Source organism: Stegostoma tigrinum, chromosome 11 (assembly GCF_030684315.1).
Source record: "Stegostoma tigrinum isolate sSteTig4 chromosome 11, sSteTig4.hap1, whole genome shotgun sequence".
NCBI classification, from domain to species: domain Eukaryota; kingdom Metazoa; phylum Chordata; class Chondrichthyes; order Orectolobiformes; family Stegostomatidae; genus Stegostoma; species Stegostoma tigrinum.
In genome coordinates, this window is record NC_081364.1 from 11,881,919 (window position 1) to 11,906,203 (window position 24,285).

The 24,285-nt window shown below is 43.6% G+C and overlaps 1 protein-coding gene across 1 annotated transcript in view; it reads right to left on the minus strand.

Moving 5' to 3' along the window:
- The window catches only part of LOC125460394 (ETS domain-containing protein Elk-1-like), a 115,941-nt gene extending 94,813 nt beyond the window's left edge, over positions 1-21,128 (minus strand). Inside the window, exon 1 of the mRNA XM_048547844.2 lies at positions 21,065-21,128. The gene's annotated coding sequence lies outside the window, so the exon portion shown is untranslated. The remainder of the gene's footprint in view (positions 1-21,064) is intronic.
- Positions 21,129-24,285: the final 3,157 nt, after the last annotated feature.

Genomic DNA, 24,285 nt, shown 5'->3' on the forward strand with positions numbered 1-24,285 from the left:
TGTCTAGGATCATCACTGTGATAATGGGAACTGCAGATGCTGGAGAATCCAAGACAATAAAATGTGAGGCTGGATGAACTCAGCAGGCCCAGCAGCATCTCAGAAGCACAAAAGCTGACGTTTCGGGCCTAGACCCTTCATCAGAGAGGGGGATGGGGTGAGGGTTCTGGAATAAATAGGGAGAGGGGGGAGGCGGACCGAAGATGGAGAGAAAAGAAGATAGGTGGAGAGGAGAGTATAGGTGGGGAGGTAGGGAGGGGATAGGTCAGTCCAGGGAAGACGGACAGGTCAAGGAGGTGGGATGAGGTTAGTGGGTAGGAGATGGAGGTGCGGCTTGGGGTGGGAGGAAGGGATGGGTGAGAGGAAGAACAGGTTAGGGAGGCAGAGACAGGTTGGACTGGTTTTGGGATGCAGGTTACGTGGAACAGTCCCTCTTCCACACTTACACAGGCCCCAAACCCCACCTCTTCCTCCGTTACATTGATGACTGTATCGGCGCCGCCTCTTGCTCCCCAGAGGAGCTTGAACAGTTCATCCACTTCACCAACACCTTCCACCCCAACCTTCAGTTCACCTGGGCCATCTCCAGCACATCCCTCACCTTCCTGGATCTCTCAGTCTCCATCTCAGGCAACCAGCTTGTAACTGATGTCCATTTCAAGCCCACCGACTCCCACAGCTACCTAGAATACACCTCCTCCCACCCACCCCCCGGCAAAAATTCCATCCCCTATTCCCAATTCCTCCGCCTCCGCCGCATCTGCTCCCACGATGAGGCATTCCACTCCCGCACATCCCAGATGTCCAAGTTCTTCAAGGACCGCAACTTTCCCCCCACAGTGGTCGAGAACGCCCTTGACCGCGTCTCCCGCATTTCCCGCAACACATCCCTCACACCCCACCCCCGCCACAACCACCCAAAGAGGATCTCCCTCGTTCTCACACACCACCCCACCAACCTCCGGATACAACGCATCATCCTCCGACACTTCCGCCATCTACAATCCGACCCCACCACCCAAGACATTTTTCCATCCCCACCCCTGTCTGCTTTCCGGAGAGACCACTCTCTCCATGACTCCCTTGTTCACTCCACACTGCCCTCCAACCCCACCACACCCGGCACCTTCCCCTGCAACCGCAGGAAATGCTACACTTGTCCCCACACCTCCTCCCTCACCCCTATCCCAGGCCCCAAGATGACATTCCACATTAAGCAGAGGTTCACCTGCACATCTGCCAATGTGGTATACTGCATCCACTGTACCCGGTGTGGCTTCCTCTACATTGGGGAAACCAAGCGGAGGCTTGGGGACCGCTTTGCAGAACCTCCGCTCGGTTCGCAATAAACAACTGCACCTCCCAGTCGCAAACCATTTCCACTCCCCCTCCCATTCTTTAGATGACATGTCCATCATGGGCCTCCTGCAGTGCCACAATGATGCCACCCGAAGGTTGCAGGAACAGCAACTCATATTCCGCTTGGGAACCCTGCAGCCCAATGGTATCAATATGGACTTCACCAGCTTCAAAATCTCCCCTTCCCCCACCGCATCCCAAAACCAGCCCAGTTCGTCCTCTCTCCCCACTGCATCACACAACCAGCCCAGCTCTTCCCCTCCACCCACTGCATCCCAAAACCTCAACATCAACATTTAGCAGCCTCTGGTTTTATGGCAATATAACATGCTCTCCGAACATTAGAACTTATTTCTAATGGCATATTGGCCACCAAACGACATCTAATTATATGTGTAGCCACAGAAGGTCCGGCAGTATCTGTGAAGGAGAAAACAAAGTTAACGTTTCAGAACTGAGGAAGTGTCATCAGACCCAAAACATGAACTATGTTCTTTCCTTCGCAGATGCTGCCAGACCTCCTGAGCTTTTCCAGCAATTTCTGTTTTTGTTCCTGATTTACAGCATTCGCGGCTCTTTTGGCTTTTATGCTGTAAATCAGAAATGGAAACAGAAATTGCTGGAAAAATTCAACAGGTCTGGCAGCATCTGTGGAGAGAAATCAGAGTTAATGTTCTGGTTCAAGCTCCTCAGAACTGGAACAGTTTATGGGAGGTTGTCACAGTCCTTAATCACTCTTGGGGAAAAAGGCGTTGTTGAAGAAAGCAGTTCTAATTGTGCCCAATCTGATCATTTTTATCCAAGTGTCCATTTATTGCATCCCTTATTATCTATTCCAGCATTTACTCTACTACTGATGTATGGCTAACATGTCTATAGCTCCCCGTTTTCTCTCTTGCGTCTATCTTAAAAATGGGGTGAAATTTGCTAGATATCAGTCTGCAGGAATCATTCCAATCTCTGGAATTTTGAAAGATAATCATTAATGCATCGACTATCTCGTTAGCCACCTCCCTCAACACTCTGGGATGTAGACAATCAGACCCTCGGACTTATCAACTTCTAGCCCCATTACTTTTGCCAGTACAACCTTCTTAATAACATTAATTTCCTTCAACTCTTCCTCCTTCCTAGTCATTTGGATCTCTAATACTGTAAGATTTCTTGAATATTCCCCAGTGAAAGCAGACACAAAGTATTAACTTAGCTTCTCTGCCATTTCTTTTTCTCCCCATCATAAATTTTCCTGACTGCCTATAATGTACCCACATTCGACCTAGTCAAACATTTCTTTTTTATGTACCTGTAGAAGCTTTTACAGTGTATTTCTGTGTTTTTGCATTCTTATTTGAAACTTTCATTGCTTATCAGTTTATTAGTCTTCCTTTGCTATATTCTAAAAACTTTTCAATTTTCAGATTTATTACAATTTCTGGCTACTTTATAGTCCTTTTCTTTGAATCTTCTACTAACCTCTACTTCCTTTCTCAGCCACAGTTGACAGAGATTTTTGAGTTCTTGTATCTTGATGGAATTGAAGGTAGCTGTATATATGTACATGCATCTTTAAGGACTGCCCATTGCCAACACCTAGTCGTACTGTTTAATCTATTTACTCAGTCTACCTCAGCCAATTTCTGCCTTATGCTTTCATAATTTCCCTTTACAAATTTAGCACTTTTGCTTCAGATTAGATACCTTACTTTCAAACATCATGTAAAACGCTATAATATTGTGGCCGTTAGGTTATCCCTGCAGTAACATGATTAATGTGCCCATGTTATTATATAACACAAGATCTAAAATAGCCTGTAGCTTCTCAATGTACTATTCTAGAAAACTATATCTAAGATATTCCAGAAACTTGCCTCTGCATCCTTAATGATCTATTTGATTTCAGTGAAACACGGATTAAAGTTTTTCATGACTACTGCACTAACCACACTAAGCTTCTCTCATCTCCTGACTTGTACCATGCCCCACATAACCATCACAATTTGGTAGCCTATAAATAACTCCAAACAATGTATCCTCTCCGCTGTTGTTTCTGTGCTCTACCCAAACAGATTCTACACATTGCTCTTCTGATTTGCAATCCTCTGTTACTAATGTACTGATCCCATCTTGTATTGAATGCAACTCCACCTCTTTTTCCTTCTTATGTGTCAAATATCTTTGAATATTCACTTCCCAGTCCTGGTCACCATGCAGCTATGTTTCTGTAATGGCAAAGATTAACTATTTATCTCTAGTTGTGCTTTGTATGCATTCGAGGTATACTGGATCCTCAGCTTTGCCTCTTGTGTTTCTTATTCTCCCTAGCAGTTTTTCTACTTCTTTTTAACAAATTTATCTCATTCCAATTTAGGTTACCATTCGGGTTCCCATACTCCTGACAAGGTAGATAAAAAGCACCAGCAAATCACCCTGTGAAGATATCAATCCCAACCCTCCCACAGTCACAAAAATGTATGAGTTAGGTGGATTGGCGAAGTTTGCCAATGATACGAAGACAGGTGGACAGGCAGGTAGTACTGAGGTGGTGGGGAGGCTGCAGAAAGATTTAGGCAGTTTAGGAGAGTGGTCCAGGAAATGGCTGATGAAATTCAATGTGAGTAAATGTGAGGTTTTGCACTTTGGAAAAAAGAATGCAGGCATGGACTATTTTCTAAACGGTGAGAAAATTCATAAAGCAGAAGTACAAAGGGATCTGGGAGTGTTGGTCCAGGATTCTCTAAAAGTTAACTTGCAGGTAGAGTCTGTGATTAAGAAAGCGAATGTAATGTTGTCGTTTATCTCAAGAGGGTTGGAATATAAAAGCAGCGATGTGCTTCTGAGGCTTTATAAAGCTCTAATTAGGCCCCATTTAGAATACTGTGTCCAATTTTGGGCCCCACACCTCAGGAAGAACATACTAGTCCTGGAGCGTGTCCAGCGGAGATTCACACGGATGATCCCTGGAATGGTAGGTTTAACGTATGATGAACGGCTAAGGATCCTGGGATTGTACTCATTAGAGTTTAGAAGGTTGAGGGGAGATCTAATAGAAACTTACAAGATAATGTATGGCTTAGAAGGGGTAGACGCTAGGAAGTTGTTTCCGTTAGGCAGGGAGACTAGGACCCGTGGGCGCAGCCTTAAAATTAGAGGGGGTAAATTTAAAACTGAAATGAGACGATATTTCTTCAGTCAGAGAGTGGTGGGCTTGTGGAATTCATTGCCACGGAGCGCAGTGGAGGCCGGGACGTTGGATGCATTCAAGACAGAGATCGACAAATTCTTGATCACACAAGGAATCAAGGGCTACGGGGAGAGTGCAGGGAAGTGGAGTTGAAATGCCCATCAGCCATGATTTAAATGGCGGAGTGGACTTGATGGGCTGAATGGCTTTACTTCCACTCCTATGTCTTATGGTCTTACGGTAAACTGCCCATAGTGTCCAGGGATTGGGGAGGTACTAGGTGGATTAGCAATGGTAAATGCAGGGTTACACGAATAGAGTTGGGGGGGGTAGGATCAGTGTTGGCTCAATGGGCCGAACAACCTGCTTCCACATTGTAGGGATTCTATGGTAAGTTGGATAGAGATGAACCTGAATCCTTTGGGAATTAAGAGAATGAGAAGTGATCTTATTGAAATATACAGGATCCCAAGACTTCACAGAGTGGATGCTGAAAAAATGTTTCCTCTTGTGGAAGAGATTAGATTTAAGGCACTCAGTTTGAAAATAAGCAGTCTCCTATTTAAGACAGAAACTAGGAAAATTTTCAAAGGGTTATTAACCAATTCAACTCTATTCCCTAATGAGCAGTGAAGGCAGAGTCATTAAGTCTTTTAAAGGCTGAATTAGATTGATCTTTGACTATCTAGGGAGTTCAAAAGTGTTGAAGTAAATTGTAAAGTAGAGGTCATGATCAGATCAATCATGAGTTTATGAAAAAGTGCAGCAGGTATGTATATAAAAGAACACTAATTAACTCAATTGAAACAGCTCAAGCCTCCACTATAACAGTGAAGAAGGATTACAGATGAATGCATTCGACAGTCTAACAAAGCAGCTGACTGAGTGATATTAAAACCATTTATACTGTCACTAATAGCAGACCATTTGGGGAAAATGATGGATGATTCTGACAGAGTCTTCCACCTCAAATATAAACCACTCTCATTCAAAAACAGATGTACCTGCTGGGTGCTTTCATTTCATTTTTTCTCTTTTGTTTGCTAATTTACAACTACAGAAGTGTTACAGTGCAGAAGGAGGTCTTTCAGCCCTTCTTTTCTGTACTGTTAATTTTCAAACCTTCCTCCTCACAAATATCAGGCCTTTGTAAATGAGCAGCTAACAAGATGAAGCATTCAATACCGCGTTGGATTGCAACAAATTACAGAAACTTGCAAAATGGATACCAAATTGACAAATGAAGCTAAACACAGATATATACTAGATCATAGAGGAACCACTGTCAGGTGAAGCATAACATGAATTAAATGTAGAGCTCGCACTTAAGTCAATAATGTTCTTAACCACCACATTTAAAATAACACTCCCCAGCATCAGCATTGCATCTCTTTTCACAGCCTAGTAATTTTTGTGCATTTCTGTCAGCCCTGGTTCAGAAATAGCAGATCTGTCTCAAAGCTAAAAGCTCTGCGTTCAAAATACACACCAGAGACTTGAATATTTTTTAACCTAGCCTGGCCAATAGTTATCTCTGAATCAACACCACCAAAAGAGTTTCTTCTGGCCTGTAGAAGGGTGACTGGACTTGAAATGTTAAATCTGCTTTCTGTCCCTAGCTGCTGCTCGGCCTGCTGAATTTTCTTACCAATTTCTGTTTTTATTTCTAATTTCCAGCATCTGCAGTTCTTTGGGATTTTTCTTTAGTTTCTGTTGGCTGTTATCTCATTGATGTTTGGAGGAACTTGCTGTGCACAAATTGACTGCTGTGCTTCTCACATTACAATACTTCAAACAAAAATTTCATTGGCTCCAAAGCACCTTGGAGTCCTGAGGTCAAAAAAAGCCATGAGAAGTTAGTTTTGTTTCATGTAATGACACCAACTCCCTACTTTCTGCCACCACTGTGTGGTTGTCTCAAGCTTCCCCAAGTAATGACCACTGCAAGAAATGTTTGGCAGGATGTTCCACAAACGATAGGGAGGAGGAAAGAACTTTCACTTCTATACTGCCTTCCACACTGTCAGAACATCCCAGGGGAGCTTCAGGACTGTGCAATGCTTCTGAAGAGTGGTCACTGTTGTAAAGGAGGAAACACAAATTATGTGGTGGTTGGTTGAAAGCTGAAAGTGTTTAAAACATATATTCCACATTTGCCTCAACTCAGCGAAGTGAGTAAACATTCTTAGCAATTACTCTGCTAAAGTCAAATCACAACTGCCATGTCTGACTAATTCATGAAAGAATTCCAAGCTCTGGTCAAAGGGACTGCAAGCTAGTTTTACATTGAATGACGGCAGATGTTCAGTGGTAAATATGAGCAGGTACTGTGTGAGTTTCAGTAATGGATGTTACCAACTAAAGTCAGCATCTGCTGCTTAAACCATGTCCTCAAAACCCCAGCTGGAACTGATGTGTGCAATAAGCCTTGCCTTTCCAAAGCTGAAATGAGGTATCTGGAAATCAAATAAAGGAGCATCAGTTTATCTCAAACTGAGTTATAAATCTCTGAGTATTTATTCCTTTTAGTGATAAGCTTTTTTTGTCAGCTCTAATACTTAGGTGTCAAGGAGGCTCAGATTTTAAGTGAGATGCCTGGCTTGTACCAATCATTTTTGTCGACATTGACAGTGTGCAATTTAGAAGCAATATATCCCCATGAATCAGACTTAGGTCAGTTATTCAGAGTGGAACACTGAATTATCCCTCCCCCAGGCCCCCTCCTTATATTTCACAGACATTCGTTTGACATTGTGAGTCATTGCACAGTACAGAAAGACTGCCTTTGAATGGTGGCAGCCTCCTGACTGCCAATCAAGTTAAAAAGAAAGGGAGAAAAAGAAGAAGCCAATTCTGGAAATAATCACGGAAAATATTAAAGATACACAGTATTACTGTCTGCTACTGCAAAGGGGACGGACAGGTTCACATTTCAAACAACAGGTCCTTTCTCACGACTCAATTCTGATTAAACATCTCAAGCTGAAATGTTAACCTTGCCTCTTCTTTTACCAGTGCTGATCGATCTGCCTGGATATTTGAGCACTTACAGTGAAACGGGATTTTTGTTTTTGCAGTACCTGTCCAGAGGATCAGGATGTCGATAAAAGTGAAGAAGGGAAGCGTTTCCCTTCTTGTGAACATATTTCCTTTCTATAACTCTATCTTCCAGGCAGTAGGTTCATTTTAAATACAGACTCTTGTTAGGCAAGGAATCAAAAGTTATTGGGGAATAGCTGGGAATGTGGAATTCAGAACACAAACAGATCAGCCGTGATTTTGGTGAATGGTGAAACAGACTCCAAGGGCCAAAAGGCCTACTCTTGCTCTTAATCTCTATGTTCATACTGTACGATGTTAATTCTTCATGCAGCAAAGGATGTGAACATTAGAAAACAAAATGATCTATCAAGGGTGAAACAGCAAAGCAACCTCGCAATTAGGAAAAGGCCTTTTAAGCAGGAAATTGGGAAGCATTTATTTTTACACAAATGTTGATGGAAATCTGGAATTCTCTTCCACAGAAACTGTGGGTGCTTGAATAACTGCAGCTTCCTAGATAGAGATTGATCATTTTTTAAAATTAGTTAAGGGTATCAAGGAAAATGAAGCTAAGGTGGACAAATTGGTTGGATGTGCCCGTCAGATATTGTTGCTCTTTAGCAAATGCAAAGCCTAAAGCCAAGTGCTAGACTCAACATTTACTGAGATATAGAAATTCGGAACAGGAGTAGGCCATTCAACTGTTCAAGCCTGCTCTACCATTCAACATGATCACTGCTGATCCTTTATCGCAGTGCTGTGTTCCTGCTTTCTCTCCATATAGCTTGATGCTTCAAATTCTAAAAATATATCTACTTCTTCCTTGATTATATTCAGTGACTTGGCCTCTACAGCCTTCTGTGGTAGAGAATTCCACACGTTCACTACTATTTGAGCAAAGATTTTTTTCCTCATCTCAGTCTTAAATGATCGATCCCACATCCTGAGTCTGATTTGCCTGGTTCCAGACTCCCACCCAGGGGAAACATCCTTCCTGCATCTAGTCTGCCTGGTCTTGTTAGGATGCTATAGCTTTCGATCATCAGATTCCCTTATCCTTCTAAACTCTCGTGAGTACAGATGCAGTCTACTCCCTCCTCATAGAACAGTACTGCCATTCCCAGTGAAATAACTCCACAAAGGCCAGTATTTTGCCACCAAGTCACCTTATATTTACACATGCATAGCACATAACACTGACCCAGCAAGCTCAGCACCAGCTGTCAGAGTGAGCAGATCCTCTACCAGTCCTGTTTATATCTGTCAGCCAGGGCTCCCTGATTGGACCAGATTAACAGCCCCAATCAGGGAACTCATGTTGCATGATATCCACCTGGTTGACCTCATTCCAATCATTACATCCAACATCAACCTAATAAATCTCCATTGCACTCCTTCTATGGCAAATATATCCTTTCTTAGATTAAGGAGATTAGTCGGCCACTTAGACTGTAGAGGGACATTCCTCTGTAATGTGCAGCATTGTTAGCGTCTCTCCACAATTGGTTTGCACTGAGGTCCCAGCAGTGGAGATAGGCTTATGGGGCCACTTCCTTGTCTTAAGTCTGTTTAGCAAGAACCACTCTCGCTGTGATAGTTCAAAAGCCTGCCATTTGATTGGTGGGTTTTGTCATAAGGATCTTGTTAGTGATGTCCTACATTTCCAATTCCTTGACCCATAACTAGCCATAATCTGGTTAAATGCCTGAGGGGCTGAATGATCTACTGATGTTCACATTCGGCTAAAGAGCAGGTCAGCTTTTGTAACCTTTTAGATAATTCCCTGATAAATTTGTTCTGTATTGTATCTTAAATTAAATCAAAACAACATGTATTCCCAAAGAAATACAAAAAGAGAAGATACTTCAGCTGATCTGGTTCATCTCCAAATGCCTCTGAATGGATTCTTTCCTTACACCATCCTAATCTACCTATTCAATGTACTGATGCATGAAGTAATACTTACTGATATTCTGAGTTTGTCTTTTCACTGATTTTATGACATTTTCTCCTACAGTTAAAGATTGTAATAAAATAATTTTACTGATTTTGCTATTGTGCATTTTACAAGTACCCATTTTCTCTTTTTTTCAAGGTGGCAGAATCCACATAGGTTAAAATTTACTTTGGGGTTGGCACGAAACGGACAATAGAAAACTGGCAGCCCAATTTATAGTGGACACTAGACTTGGATGGAACTTCCTGCCAGTATCCAAAATCCTACATTATGAAATTTGGAGCAGGACCACTCTGTTTGACCCATCATCCAAACAGGCTGCATCAACCTCAAACTTGTTGGATAATTGTGAAGGCCAAGTCTCCTCCTTTTACCTCCTCAATCTCCTCATCTGCTTGCCTCACAGCCACAGTCCCCTGCCCTTGACCTAAACAGGATTGTGATGGATCCCTTGTAATAATGTGTCTAGGTAACTATGCCACTCCCTGATGTATCACAATGTCTAAAACTCAGATACCTTCTCATTGACTGAAAGCCATATCTCAGCTGCGGACTACATTTATACTAACCTTGGCTTACACCAGTGTCCACAAGCTTACAGATAACACGGCTGCAGTACATCTCCTGTCCTGCTACCCTTATAGTGTTCCAATTAATTAACTACTTTACTAATTAATCTTGGATTTGAATTAATGTCTCTAATCCTGCCTGTGGTCATATTCTCGTTATTTCAGTTAATGTTCTAGTTACCTCGATTGAAATTAAGTTCAAACTCTAGAAGAAAATACTCACCAGCCAATCACCTATCTAATCCTGGGATGTCATGACTTGATTTATTTCCAGTTTTGGTTCCTACTGGCTCCTGCCAATGGTGGCAGCAGTAATAACCCTATTCCCAAACCACCTTCAGCTCTCCAGTAGCTCACAAACACACTCTTATTCTTTTGTAGTTCCTGAACACCACTATCAGCAAGCTCTCCTCCAAGCCTCTTCACCGTCCTGTTTGGAAATATATCACTACTCATTCAGTGCTTCTGGGTCAAAATCCTGAAATTCCTTCCCTAACAGAACTGTGCATCAACCTACAGCACGTGGACTGCAGTGGTTCATTATAGTTCACCTCTACTTTCTCCAGGGCAATAAATGCTGGCCTAGCCAGTGATGCCTATATCCCATTAATTCTTCTTAAACTCTCCCTCTCTCTCTTTTTGAACTATCATCCTCCGACACTTCTGCCATCTTCAATCCGACTCCACTACCAGACACTTTTCCCTCCCCACTCTGCTTTCCGGACAGACCACTCTCTCCGCGGCTCCATTGTCAGCTCCACCATCCCCTCCAGCCCCACCACGCCCGACACTTTTCCCTACACCTGCCCCTACACCTCCCCCCTCACCCCCATCCCAGGCCCCAAGAAGAATTTCCACATCAAGCAGATGTTCACTTGCACATCTGTTAATGTTGGATCCGCTGTTCCCGTTGTGGCCTCCTCTGCATCGGGGAAACCAAGCAGAGGCTTGGGGGCAGAACTTTGCAGAACACCCACGCTCGGTTTGCAATAAATAACTGCACCTCCCAGCCGTGAACCATTTCAACTAACCCTCCCGTTCCTCAGATGATGTCTATCCTGGGCCTCCTGCAGTGCCACAATGATGCCACCCGAAGGTTGCAGGAACAGCGACTCATATTCCGCTTGGGAACCCTGCAGCCCAATGGTATCATTGTGGACTTCACCAGCTTCAAAATCTCCCCTCCCCCTATCGCATCCCAAAACCAGCCCAGTTCGTCTCCGCCTCCCTCATCTATCCTTCCTCCCACCAATCCCCACCACCCTCTCCCTATTTATTTCAGAACCCCCTTCCCCTCCCCCATTTCTGAAGAAGAGTCTAGGCGCGAAACGTCAGCTTTCCTGCTCCTCTGATGCTGCTTGGCCTGCCGTGTTCATCCAGCTCTACACCTTGTTATCTCAGATTCTCCAGCATCGGCAGTTGAAGACAATCTCTATTGAAGAAGTAACATGTGCTTTAGGTAAATGAGCCTATCGATGCACTGTATTTGGTATGTACTGCATTTATTAAGGTGCCATATCAAAGGTTATTTCAGAAAATAAAATCTTATGCTGAAGGGCATATTCATATTGGTATGGGTGTTTGACAGGCCAGCTAACAGTAAACAGAGAGTAAGCATAAATGGGTCTTTATCCCAAAACCAGCCCAGCTCATCCCTGCCTCCCTAACCTGTCCTTTCTCCCGAGCCCATCCCCTTCACCCACCCTAAGCCCCACCCCCATCTCCTAGCTACTAACCTCATCCCACCCCCTTGACCTGTCCATCCTCCCTGGACTGACCTATCCCCTCCCTACCTCTCCACCGACACTCACCTTTACTGGCTCCATCCCCGCCTCTTTGACCTGTCCGTCTCCTCTCCACCTATCTTCCCCTCGATCCATCTTCTCTCCACCTCCCCTTCTCTCCCTATTTATTTGGATAGAGCAGGGACAGGAATAGTTGTTGCAGGTTCTGGGACTTAGATGTTTCAGTAAGAACAGAGAAGATGGTAAAAGTGGGGGAGGTGTGGCATTGTTGGTCAAGGACAGTATTACAGTTGCAGAAAGGATGTTTGGGGAATCGTCAACTGAGGTAGTATGGGCTGAGGTTAGAAAAAGGAAAGGAGAGATCACCCTGTTGGGAGTTTTCTATAGGCCTCCGAATAGTTCCAGAGATGTAAAGGAAAGGATAGCAAAGATGATTCTCGATAGGAGAGAGACAGGGTAGTTGTCATGGGGGACTTTAACTTTCCAAATATTGACTGGGAACACTATAGATCGAGTACTATAGATGGGTCAGTTTTTGTCCAGTGTGTGCAGGAGGGCTTCCTGACACAGTATGTAGATAGGCCAACAAGGGGCGAAGCCACATTAGATTTGGTACTAGGTAACAAGCCCGGCCAGGTGGTAGATTTGGAAGTAGGTGAGCACTTTGGTGATAGCGATCACAATTCTGTTATGTTTACTTTAGTGATGGAAAGGGATAGGTGTATACCACTGGGCAAGAGTTATAGCTGGGGGAAAGGCAATTACGATGAAATTAGGCAAGATTTAGGGAGCATAGGATGGGGAAGGAAACTGCAGGGGATGGGCACATTAGAAATGTGGAGCTTATTCAAGGAAAAGCTCCTGTGGGTCCTACATAAGTATGTACCTGTCAGGCAGGGAGGAAGCTGTAGAGCGTGGGAGCCGTGGTTGACGTGGGAGGTGGAATCTCTGGTCAAGAGGAAGAAGAAGGCTTATGTTAGGATGAGATGTGAAGGCTCAGTAGCCCTTGAGGGCTACGAGGTAGCCAGAAAAGACCTAAAGAGAGAGCTCGGAAGAGCCAGGAGGAGGCATGAGAAGTTGTTGGCGGATAGGATCAGGGTAAACTCTAAGGCTTTCTATAGGTATTTAAGGAATAAAAGAATGACGAGAGTAAGATTAGGGCCAATCAAGGATAGTAGTGATAAGTTGTGTGTGGAGTCATATGAGATAGGGGAAGCACTAAATGAATATTTTTCAACAGTATTCACTCTAGAAAACGACAATGTTATCGAGGAGAATACTGAGATACAGGCTACTAGACTAAGTGGGATTGAAGTTCACAAGGAGGTATTAGAAATCCTACAGAGTGTGAAGATATATAAGCCCCCTGGGCCGGATGGGATTTATCCTAGGATCCTCTGGGAAGCCAGGGAGGAGATTGCCAAGCCTTTGGCATTGATCTTTAACTCGTCATTGTCTACAGGAATAGTGCCAGACGACTGGAGGATAGCAAATTTGGTTCCCCTGTTCAAGAAGGGGAGTAGAGACAACCCTGGTAATTATAGACCAGTGAACCTTACCTCAGTTGTTGGTAAAGTGTTGGAAAAGGTTATAAGGGATAGGATTTATAATCATCTAGAAAAGAATAAATTGATTAGGGATAGTCAGCACGGTATTGTGAAGGGTAGGTCGTGCGTCACAAACCTTATTGAGTTCTTTGAGAAGGTGACCAAACAGGTAGATGAGAGTAAACCGGTTGATGTGGTGTATATGGATTTCAGCAAGGCGTTCGATAAGGTTCCCCACAATAGGCTATTGTACAAAATGCGGAGGAATGGGATTGTGGGACTTATAGCAGTTTGGATCGGAAATTGGCTTGCTGAAAGAAGACAGAGGGTGGTGTTGATGGGAAATGTTCATCCTGGAGACCAGTTACTAGTGGTGTACCGCAAGGGTCGGTGTTGGGTCCACTGCTGTTTGTCATTTTTATAAATGACCTGGATGAGGGCGTAGAAGGATGGGTTAGTAAATTTGCAGACGACACTAAGGTCGGTGGAGTTGTGGATAGTGATGAAGGATGTTGTAGGTTGCAGAGAGACATAGATAAGCTGAGAGCTGGGCGGAGAGGTGGCAAATGGAGTTTAATGCAGACAAGTGTGAGGTGATGCACTTTGGTAGGAGTAACCAGAAGGCAAAGTACTGGGCTAATGGTAAGATTCTTGGTAGTGTAGATGAGCAGAGAGATCTCGGTGTCCATGTACACAGATCCTTGAAAGTTGCCACCCAGGTTGACAGGGTGGTTAAGAAGGCATACAGTGTTTTAGCTTTTATTAATAGAGGGATCAAGGTCCGGAACCAAGAGGTTATGCTGCAGCTGTACAGAACTCTGGTGCGGCCGGACTTGGAATATTGCGTACAGTTCTGGTCACCGCATTATAAGAAGGATGTGGAAGCTTTGGAAAGGGTGCAGATGTTGCCTGGTATGGTGTGAAGGTCTTACGAGGAAAGGCTGAGGGACTTGAGGCTGTTTTCATTAGAGAGAAGAAGGTTGAGAGGTGACTTAATTGAAACATATAAAATAATCAGAGGGTTAGATAGGGTGGATAGGGAGAGCCTTTTTCCTCAGATGGTGATGGCGTGCACGAGGGGGCATAGCTTTAAATTGAGGGGTGAAAGATATAGGACAGATGTCAGAGGTGGTTTCTTTACTCAGAGAGTAGTAAGGGAATGAAACGCTTTGCCTGCAATGATAGTAGATTTGCCAACTTTAGGTACATTTAAGTCGTCATTGGATAAGCATATGGATGTACATGGAATAGTGTAGGTTAGATGGGCTTCAGATCGGTATGACAGGTCGGCACAACATTGAGGGCCGAAGGGCCTGTACTGTGCTGTGATGCTCTATGTTCTGTGTTCTATTATTTCAGAACCCCCTTCCCCTCCCCCATTTCTGAAGAAGGGTCTAGGCCCAAAATGTCAGCTTTCCTGCTCCTCTGATGGTGCTTGGCCTACTGTGTGCATCCAGCTCTCTAGGTCTTTTTCTGTTTGGCAAGAAGAAGCAAGTAGAGTGCCATAGGGATTGGTTTATACGGTTTATACTCGTGACGCAAAGAGACAGAATGTATGCTTGCTAAATTTGCTAATGGTACAAAGATGGGCATGAGTGTATTGTTAAGAAGACATAAGGAGGTTACAAAGGGATACATACAGATTAGGTAATTGGGCAATGATCTGGCAAATTGAGTTACAACATGGGAAAATGTGAAGTTTTCCATTTTGTCAGGAGGATTAAAAAATAGCATTTTATCCCCATATTTAGCAACTGCAGAATTCTGACAGGCAGAGGGATCTGGGTGTTTGAGTGCACGAATCATAAATGGTTAATAGACGGTTACAACGAGTAATTAAGGAAGCTAATAGAACGTTGTCATTTATTGTGAGGGGAATTGACTTACAAAAGTGGGGATACTACACTTCAGTTATACAAGGCAAGACCATATCTGGACTAAAACGTACAATATAGAACATTACAGCATAATACAGGCCCTTCGGCCCTCGATGTTGTGCCGACCTGTCATACCGATCTGAAGCCCATCTAACCTACACTATTCCACGTACGTCCATATGCTTATCCAATGATGACTTAAATGTAGTTAAAGTTGGCAAATCTACTATATATCTTCTTATACAAGGAAGGATATAAGTAAGTTGGAAGCAGTTCAGGAGAAGATTATCAGTCGAATACCTGGAAGGGACGAGTTGAATTATGACCATAGGTTGGACAAGTTAGGCCTGTACCCACTGGAATTTACAAGTGTAAGAGGTGACTTGATTGAAACAGATGAGATGACTTGACAGAGTGGCCACAGAAGGAATATTTCCTCTTGTTATAATTTTATTGAATGGTAGAACTGTCTCGATGGGCCAAGTAGCTTGCTCCTGCTTCTAGCTATTATGTTTGTATGACCTTTACTCTTTATCTAGTATATGTGGTGATATTCTGTGCTGATGTGCATGATGAGTGAAAAGGTTTTCCACTCCTCCGTAGTGTCAATGCTCACTTTAATAAGCACAATGCAGACAACAGAACAGAAAGAAACGTGGCATAACGTAACACTGTACTCGTGAATGCTACCTTTGCATGGATTATGTCAGCAAATTCTGACAGAGCTTTATTCACACCCTTCACAGCAAGTCAAACCCCAAGTAAATCTATCCTTGGCAGCACTGGAACATTTGCATCACTTTAACCTAAAAGCAGTTTCCTCTGGAGATAGATCCAATATCCTGATGAGTTCACAAAAGTACAGATTATTTGCAAGTTGGTACAGTAAGATATATAAACACTTAACTTCAATTAAAGTATAAGCATATTAAAGAGACTTTGACTTCTCCAAAGGGGCTCCGTGTATCAACATATAAATTCTGGACACACACAGTTGGAGGCTAAGGCTTGCAGTTGGAAGATTGCAGTCAGAAAGTCACGCCTCTTCCTTGAGCAAACTTGCCAATTTTTAATGAAGTTTTTGCATGTGTTACTTCAATATTCAGTTTGCGGTATGATAGCAAGCACAAAAAGTACAGCAGGATGGGTCCAGTAGTGAAGTGATTGAAATGTTGGACTAGTTTCCCAAAGCAGGCTGTGATACTGAATTCTGATAATATGGCTTTACAATGTTGTTCAAGAGTACAGGACCTACCAATCCTGACTAGATTTAAGAATGACGATAACTAAATATCTGTCCTGGACCACCCCCACATTTGCAATAGCCCAGAAAGCACAACAATACCTCTTATCCTTCAGGAGGCAAAGGAAATTTGGCATGTCTGTAAGTTTACAGATGCATTTTAGAAAGCATTCTATATGGATGCATCACGGCTTAATACAGCAATTACTCTGTCCAGGACCGTAAGAAACTACAGAAAAATTGTGAACACAGCCCAGACCATCGCACAAGCCAACCTCCCATCCATTGACTCCATCTACACTTCTCGCTGCTGTGGAAAGACAGCCAACATCATCAAAGACCCCTCCCACCCTGGTTATAATCTTTTCCAACCTCTTCTGTCAGGCAGAACATACAAAACCTTAAACACACATACTAACAGGTTCAAGAACAGCTTCTTCCCCACTGTTTAGATTAGATTTGATTCCCTACAGTGTGGAAACAGGCCCTTTGGCCCAACAAGTTCCCAGTGCCCCTTGAAGCATCCCACCCAGACCCATCCCCCTATAACCCACACGCCCCTGAGCACTATGGGTAATTTAGCATGGCCAATCCACCTAACCTGCACATCTTTGGACTGTGGGAGGAAACCGGAGCACCCAGGGGAAACCCATGCAGACATGGGGAGAATGTGCAAACTCTGCACAGACAGTCACCCAAGGCTGGAATCGAACCCAGGTCCCTGGTGCTGTGAGGCTGCAGTGCTAATTACTGAGCCACCGTGTCGCCCAAGAAGACTGCTATTAGACTGCTGAATGGACTTCTCAAATTTCAAATCTAATGTTGATCTTGCTTTTGTACACTTCCTGTGCAGCCATAAATTTTATGCCTCTCTCTGTTCAATCACCCTAGGATCTGTCTGTCCTTGCATATCATGGTCTGCCTGTATCGCATGCAAAACATAACTTTGTACTGTGCTTAGGTACATGTGACAACAACAAATTAAATCAAAATTTAGCCCACGTGTAAATCCAACAGGACAAGATAATTTCCAAGAATCTATTCATCCAGTCTGTGTTCTTCCACAACAGCCTCACAATCATAACTTCATTAAAATTCTACTATTGTACTCTTCCTGTCAACTTGTTACAAACAGTTAAAAGAAATATCATCTCTAGCTTTCTTAATTTTATCTATGATCAACAATGGGTTATCCATTGGGTTGGTGTCTCTCTAATGCTCATCAGTCATTGCCATTTCCCCAACCTTCTCATTGGGAAATGATCCAACCCTTATTTTGCCTCTAAAAGTATGGCAGGTGTCATGAACTTGTTAAATAGATAAATGTAGAACCAGGGGCATTTGTAGCACCCATCATGTCTATGGCAGTAATTTATCAGAGCAATTCAAAATACTCCCACTGCTTGCTGTCTCCCAATCACTTTCTATTGTTTTCTGCTGAATTTTATTTATCTATTCTACTTTTAGTATGAACAATAATGCCAATGATTCTCACTAATCCCAAACACAACAATAGCCAGTCACCATAGGGTATAGATTTAAGGAAAATTAGTAAAAGAACCAGAAATGGCATGGGAATAAAACATAGTTTACACTGTATGTTGTGAAATGCTGGTGTAAGAAGATTCAATGACAATTTTTAAAAGGGAATTGGGTAACTAACTCAAGGGGACAAAAATTGCAAGGTTATGGAGAAAGAACAGAGTAAATGAGACGACAGTGGACATCTCTTCCAAAGAGCTGACACAGGCACAACAGGCCAAATGGCCTCCTTCTCATCTTATGATAAGAAACCCAATATCTAATGGACATACATATGAAGAAATGTTTCTAATATCACTTCGTTCCTCACCCTCCTGCTGGCAGGATTATTTTGGTGACCATTTCTCACTGATTACCCATAGAATTTCCCCACATCTCCTATCAAAACCATTTTCAAAATCATTATTAAAGTCTCATTTAACCTTTTCAGTCAACAGTCTCTACACTTGAAATCCCTCTCCATAACTACAATTTCTCAATTCTAACATCGTGTGCATATGAAACCCATTTTATGACCTGATTCCACCCACAATGTTGACAATAAATCTTACTATCCACAAGCAAAGGTAAACTCATAATCCAGGCAGCTGTGAGTATCAGCACCACTGTGCCAGCCAATTAGTTTGAGCAAGAGGTTTGATTTTAATTTGAGACAACAAGGTGTGGAGCTGGATGATCACAGCAGGCCAAGCAGCATCAGAGGATCAGGAAAGCTGACATTTCAGGTCTAGACCCTTCTACAGAATTGGGTGAGGGGAAGGGGTTTCTGAAATAAATAGGGAGAAAGGGGGATGCGGATAGCAAATGGATAAAGGAGAAGATAGGTGGAGAGGAGACAGACATGTCAAAAAGGCGAGGATGGAACCAGTAAAGGTGAGTGTAGGACAGACAGGTCAAGGAGGCGGGATGAGGCTGGTAGGTAGGAGATGGGGGTGGGGCTTGAGGAGGGAGGAGGGGATAGGTGGGAGGAAGGAAAGGTTAGAGAGGCGGGTGCGAGCTGGGATGGTTTTGGGATGCATCTGGGGAAGGGGAAATTTTACAGTTTATTAGAAGTCCTAAGGTACAGCAAACTGTTCGGGTGGCATCATTGTGGCACTGCAGGAGGCCCATGATGGACATGTCATCTAAAGAATGGGAGGGGGAGTGGAAATGGTTTGCGACTGGGAGGTGCAGTTGTTTATTGCGAACCGAGCGAAGGTGTTCTGCAAAGCGGTTCCCAAGCCTCCGCTGGGTTTCCCCAATGTAGAGGAAGCCACACTGGGTACAGTGGATGCAGTATACCACATTGGCAGATGTGCAGGTGAACTTCTGCTTAATGTGGAAAGTCATCTTGGGGCCTGGGATAGGGGTGAGGGAGGAGGTGTGGGGGCAAGTGTAGCATTTCATGTGGTATACTGCATCCACTGTACATCCACTCTACATTGGGGAAACCCAGCGGAGGTTTGGGGACCGCTTTGCAGAACACCTCCGCTCGGTTAGCAATAAACAACTGCACCTCCCAGTCGCAAACCATTTCCACTCCCCCTCCCATTCTTTAGATGACATGTCCATCATGGGCCTCCTGTAGTGCCACAATGATGCCACCCGAAGGTTGCAGGAACAGCAACTCATATTTCGCTTGGGAACCCTGCAGCCCAATGGTATCAATGTGGACTTCACCAGTTTCAAAATCTCCCCTTCCCCCACCGCATCCCAAAACCAGCCCAGTTCGTCCCCTCCCCCCACTGCACCACACAACCAGCCCAGCTCTTCCCATCCACCCACGGCATCCCAAAACCAGTCCAACCTGTCTCTGCCTCCCTAACCTGTTCTTCCTCTCACCCATCCCTTCCTCCCACCCCAAGCCGCACCTCCATCTCCTACCCACTAACCTCATCCCACCTCCTTGACCTGTCCGTCTTCCCTGAACTGACCTATCCCCTCCCTACCTCCCCACCTACACTCTCTCCACCTATCTTCTTTTCTCTCCATCTTCGGTCCGCCTCCCCCTCTCTCCCTATTTATTCCAGAACCCTCACCCCATCCCCCTCTCTGATGAAGGGTCTAGGCCCGAAACGTCAGCTTTTGTGCTCCTGAGATGCTGCTGGGCCTGCTGTGTTCATCCAGCCTCACATTTCATTATCTTGGATTCCCCAGCATCTGCAGTTCCCATTATCACCGTGTTCTAACAAAAGCTGGACTCCTTCTTCAGCCAAATGCAGGAGGTGGGCAGTAGAATATAATGTAAAATTAGGCATGTAAAACCATTCTAGTCACTTTCAACAGTTCAATCTTCAGACATGGTTGACAGGAAATTAACTGCATCAACTCAGTCGTCAATGGGAGTTATGGCATCACTATTAGCAACCAGCTAATTTGGTTTGGTACTCTAAAGTACAGAACTGAGGGAATGCAGCCTTTTCATGAGATGCTGTCTTGTGAAAAAATAAACCAAGGTTCGATTTACCTTGATAATATATTTTAAAAGTTGCATGGTGTTACTCTATTAAATTAAAGATCTTTTTTAAGAGTCCTGGCCAACAGTGCTGCCTCAACCCCATATAATAAAGCCAGTCACTCATCATTTGCGTTAGTTGGCACAGATTAATTGCTGCAAGACATGTACTATGTGAAACACTTTGAGGCCTTTCAATAACATGAGAAGAAACTTGCAAAGTATTACAGTTTGTTAGTTCAACGCCAAGGGAACTTATCTTTGAAAATGTGCAAAACCCTGTCATAATCAAGAACAGAAAGTATTGAGTCACACTAAATCACAAAGAGAGTTTTGTTTAACAAGTAAACCTTCAGTCAGATCACTGTCTCAGAGCAGACATGTCTCTCAGGCTCAAAACATTCAACTTAAAATCATGCAGCTTTTAAACGAAACATTAGAAAGGAGAAAAACATAAGCTACAAAAGAACCTTACACAATAATGGTAATACAGTAGGAATGTCCAGCTGGCTAGCTACAGAATTACTCCAGAGATTTCTCAGAATTTTATTAGGAGCAACCAACTTACCCGAGTTCAAGTCCAGCGATGAATGAAAATGCTGGTACTTGCACAAATAGTGCAGTGTTCAGTGGTAGAGATAATCTTCTCCATATCCAGGAAGTGAATAATTTGTGCTAACAGCTGCTGTGTGCACTGACCTCTCTCCCTCTCTGCAGTTTATACTTTCAGCTCTCCTGTATTTCGCAATCATTGAAGATTACAATTTAAAGTGACAGGGTAGGTCTGTATTTGTCAGCTTCTGAACAATTGCTGGACGAGGAGACATTTCGATAAATATGCTGCTGAATAAAAATAGAAAGTCTCCCATTGTCCTTGCCAACCTTGCAAATACATTCCTAAAGGAAATAATTGGGGCAAAAGCATCATTTTCAATTATCCTTAACAAAAGTCATGTGTCACAGAGATCATTACAGTGAGAAAATTGCCCATTCAGCCCTTCGAGTCCACAGCAACCCTCCAAAGAGCATTTCACGCAGACCCACTCCTTTACTTGTGAGAGCATGGAATGCGTTGCCAGCAGCAGTTGTGGAAGCAAGGTCATTGGGGTCATTTAAGAGACTGCTGGACATGCATATGGTCACAGAAATTTGAGGGTGCATCCATGAGGATCAATGGTCGGCACAACATTGTGGGCTGAAGGGCCTGTTCTGTGCTGTACTGTTCTATGTACTGTTCTATGTTCTATGTTTACTCTATCCCTGTATTTCCCATGGCTAAACACCCCTAGCATGCACATCCCTGGACTCTACAGGGTAATTCAGTCTGGCCAATCTACTTAACCCACACACCTTTGGACTGCAGCAGGAAACTGGAGCACCCAGAGGAAACCCACACAGACATGGGGAGAATGTGCAAACTTCATACAGACAGTTGTCCAAGGCTGGAATCAAACCTGAGACCTTGATGCTGTGAGACAGCAGTGCCAGCCATTGAGCCACCTTGCCACCTTCACACACTACATTTGAGTATCTCAACAGCAACTCTAGGCTGCAGGATGATGGTTGAATTCATTTCCCAGTTCTGCATACACCCAAAGGCCTAAGTCTTGTTGACATGTGGTTTACTAGGTATTACCAGCATATTCGATAATACACCAAACGTGGGGCTTCAATATAATGCACTGGTAGGTTATTCAACCACAGACCTGTCTTCTCTAAGTGTCCACACAAAAGCACTTTGGAGCAGCATTATGGGCTCTTGTATAACCCCATCTCCCTCTTTTCCCTCCTTTCTCTAACCTGGTGTGGCTGAGCCCAATTGTAGCCAGATCAATTTAGCCCATGCTAAAATAAAAACAGGAAATGCTGTAAATACTCTATCAGATGCCCTTCAGAAATTTATGTATATTCCTTCAACAGTCAAACCCATGAGATGATTTTCTGAAGAAGGGTCCTGACCCAAACCTCAGCTTTCCTGCTCCTCTGATGCCGCCTGGCCTGCTGTGTTCCTCCCGCTCCATACTGTGTTATCTCTAAATAGGAATCTGATATAGGTTTCCTTATTGTTCAGATGTTCCAGGGATGAGTGAAGGGTCAGGGAGATGGTGCCTGCCATGGATGGTGGCCTATTCGTCCCTAGAATATTTTTCTTTACTCCTTTATGCACCAGTGGATTCACTTTATTGTCTGTAGGAAGCAGAGAATAGCATTATTTTTCCTAAGTGGTGCAAGATCATTTAGCAAGGCAAATTGGCTCACTTTGCAACACACGGATGAATCATGCCAGAGGTTTGGCAACTGCATTCCCAAATACCTTATTAACATCGAAGAGAAGGTAAGAAATAGTATGGTGCAAATCTTATGTATTTCGCTAACAAACAACTGAAATTCATGAATGTCATTACTCATTTGTGGGATGGGCAGAACGTCGTTCTGGTTTGAGGTGAGCATTCTGTCAGTGATGAACACCTCTCAGGGTTCTACTGCAAATTATCTCCCCAACTTTCTAAATCTTGAAACATGTGATGAATGTCTTAGTGCCATTACGCAAATACGGCCAAATGTGAAATAATAGGATTTAAAGGAGAGATGTCAGACAGTAAGTAAAGAGAAGAGGACAGGGACAACAGAAGGAAAACCTGCCAGAAATGGCTGGAGTTAAAAGTGAGGTACAGAAACAGAGTTAAAGCAGAGATGGGGAATGACAGAGATACAGTAAAGGGAATGAAAGGGCATAGGACACTGAGTGTATGGACTCAGAAGCAACAAATAATTTAAATTTTAATCATGAAATGGAAGGATAGGGGATGCACGTAGAGATCATCAGAGGGGTGAATCTAATGACTGTAACAAGGTTCAGCCAGTGAATCTAAAGGGAATGGAATATTAAAGTGATGGGATTAGGATTCAATAAAAGTCTAAATGGGTGAATTTGGAGAAATGGTAGGGTGTAGGGCGGAGGAAATTCAACTCACACCATTTACAGAAGAGAAAGAAGGGCATCATCAGAATGCTCGCCCAAAAATGACAGAGACCTCCAGAGGGTCAGACCTCGCTTGAACTAAATCTGCAAGGCGCAGATGTCCGTTTGGTTTTCCAATGTAGCTTGCTGGATAATAATGGAATATTGATTGGATTAGACAGCTGTTGAGGGAGCACAAGAGAGATTCTCTATACAGTGGGACTGAGCACTGACCGACAATGACCAGCAGCTTATATGGGTATGTGTATTTACATACTTCGGTTCCTCCCGGCTCCACGGAAATTAAACTTTGAATAAGTTTTCTTCCTTATCAACCTGCTTCAGATAAGACCATAAGACACATTAGCGATGCCTTTCCAGTCCATGCAGGGCAAATGGACTTATGTTGAACATAAGATTTTTCCATTTACCAGCCCCAGTTATAGCTTGGCTCTGTAACAGGCATGAGAACATCAATTCACTGATGCTTAGTGCCCAGTGCCTGCTTCAGGCAAGCACCTGTAACATCTAGAAGTTACCAGACAACAAAAGGTTGAACTTTGGGCTGGAGGGCTCCGGTTCAAGATGTGAAGATGGGGCTCAACGTCTCGAGTGAGTCCTTTGGAAGCACAATTGTATCTGGGACTAGTTTGAGAAACAGTCAGATGTTGTAAGGGAAAGATCAAAGGAGCTGTAGGAAATTCTTGGCTGTGGAGAGAATGTTCCCACTTGTGGCTGAGTCCAGAACTAAGGGATACTGTTGTAAAATTAGGGGATTGGACATTTTGGGCAGAGATGAGGATATTTTCTCTCAAAATGCTGTGCGG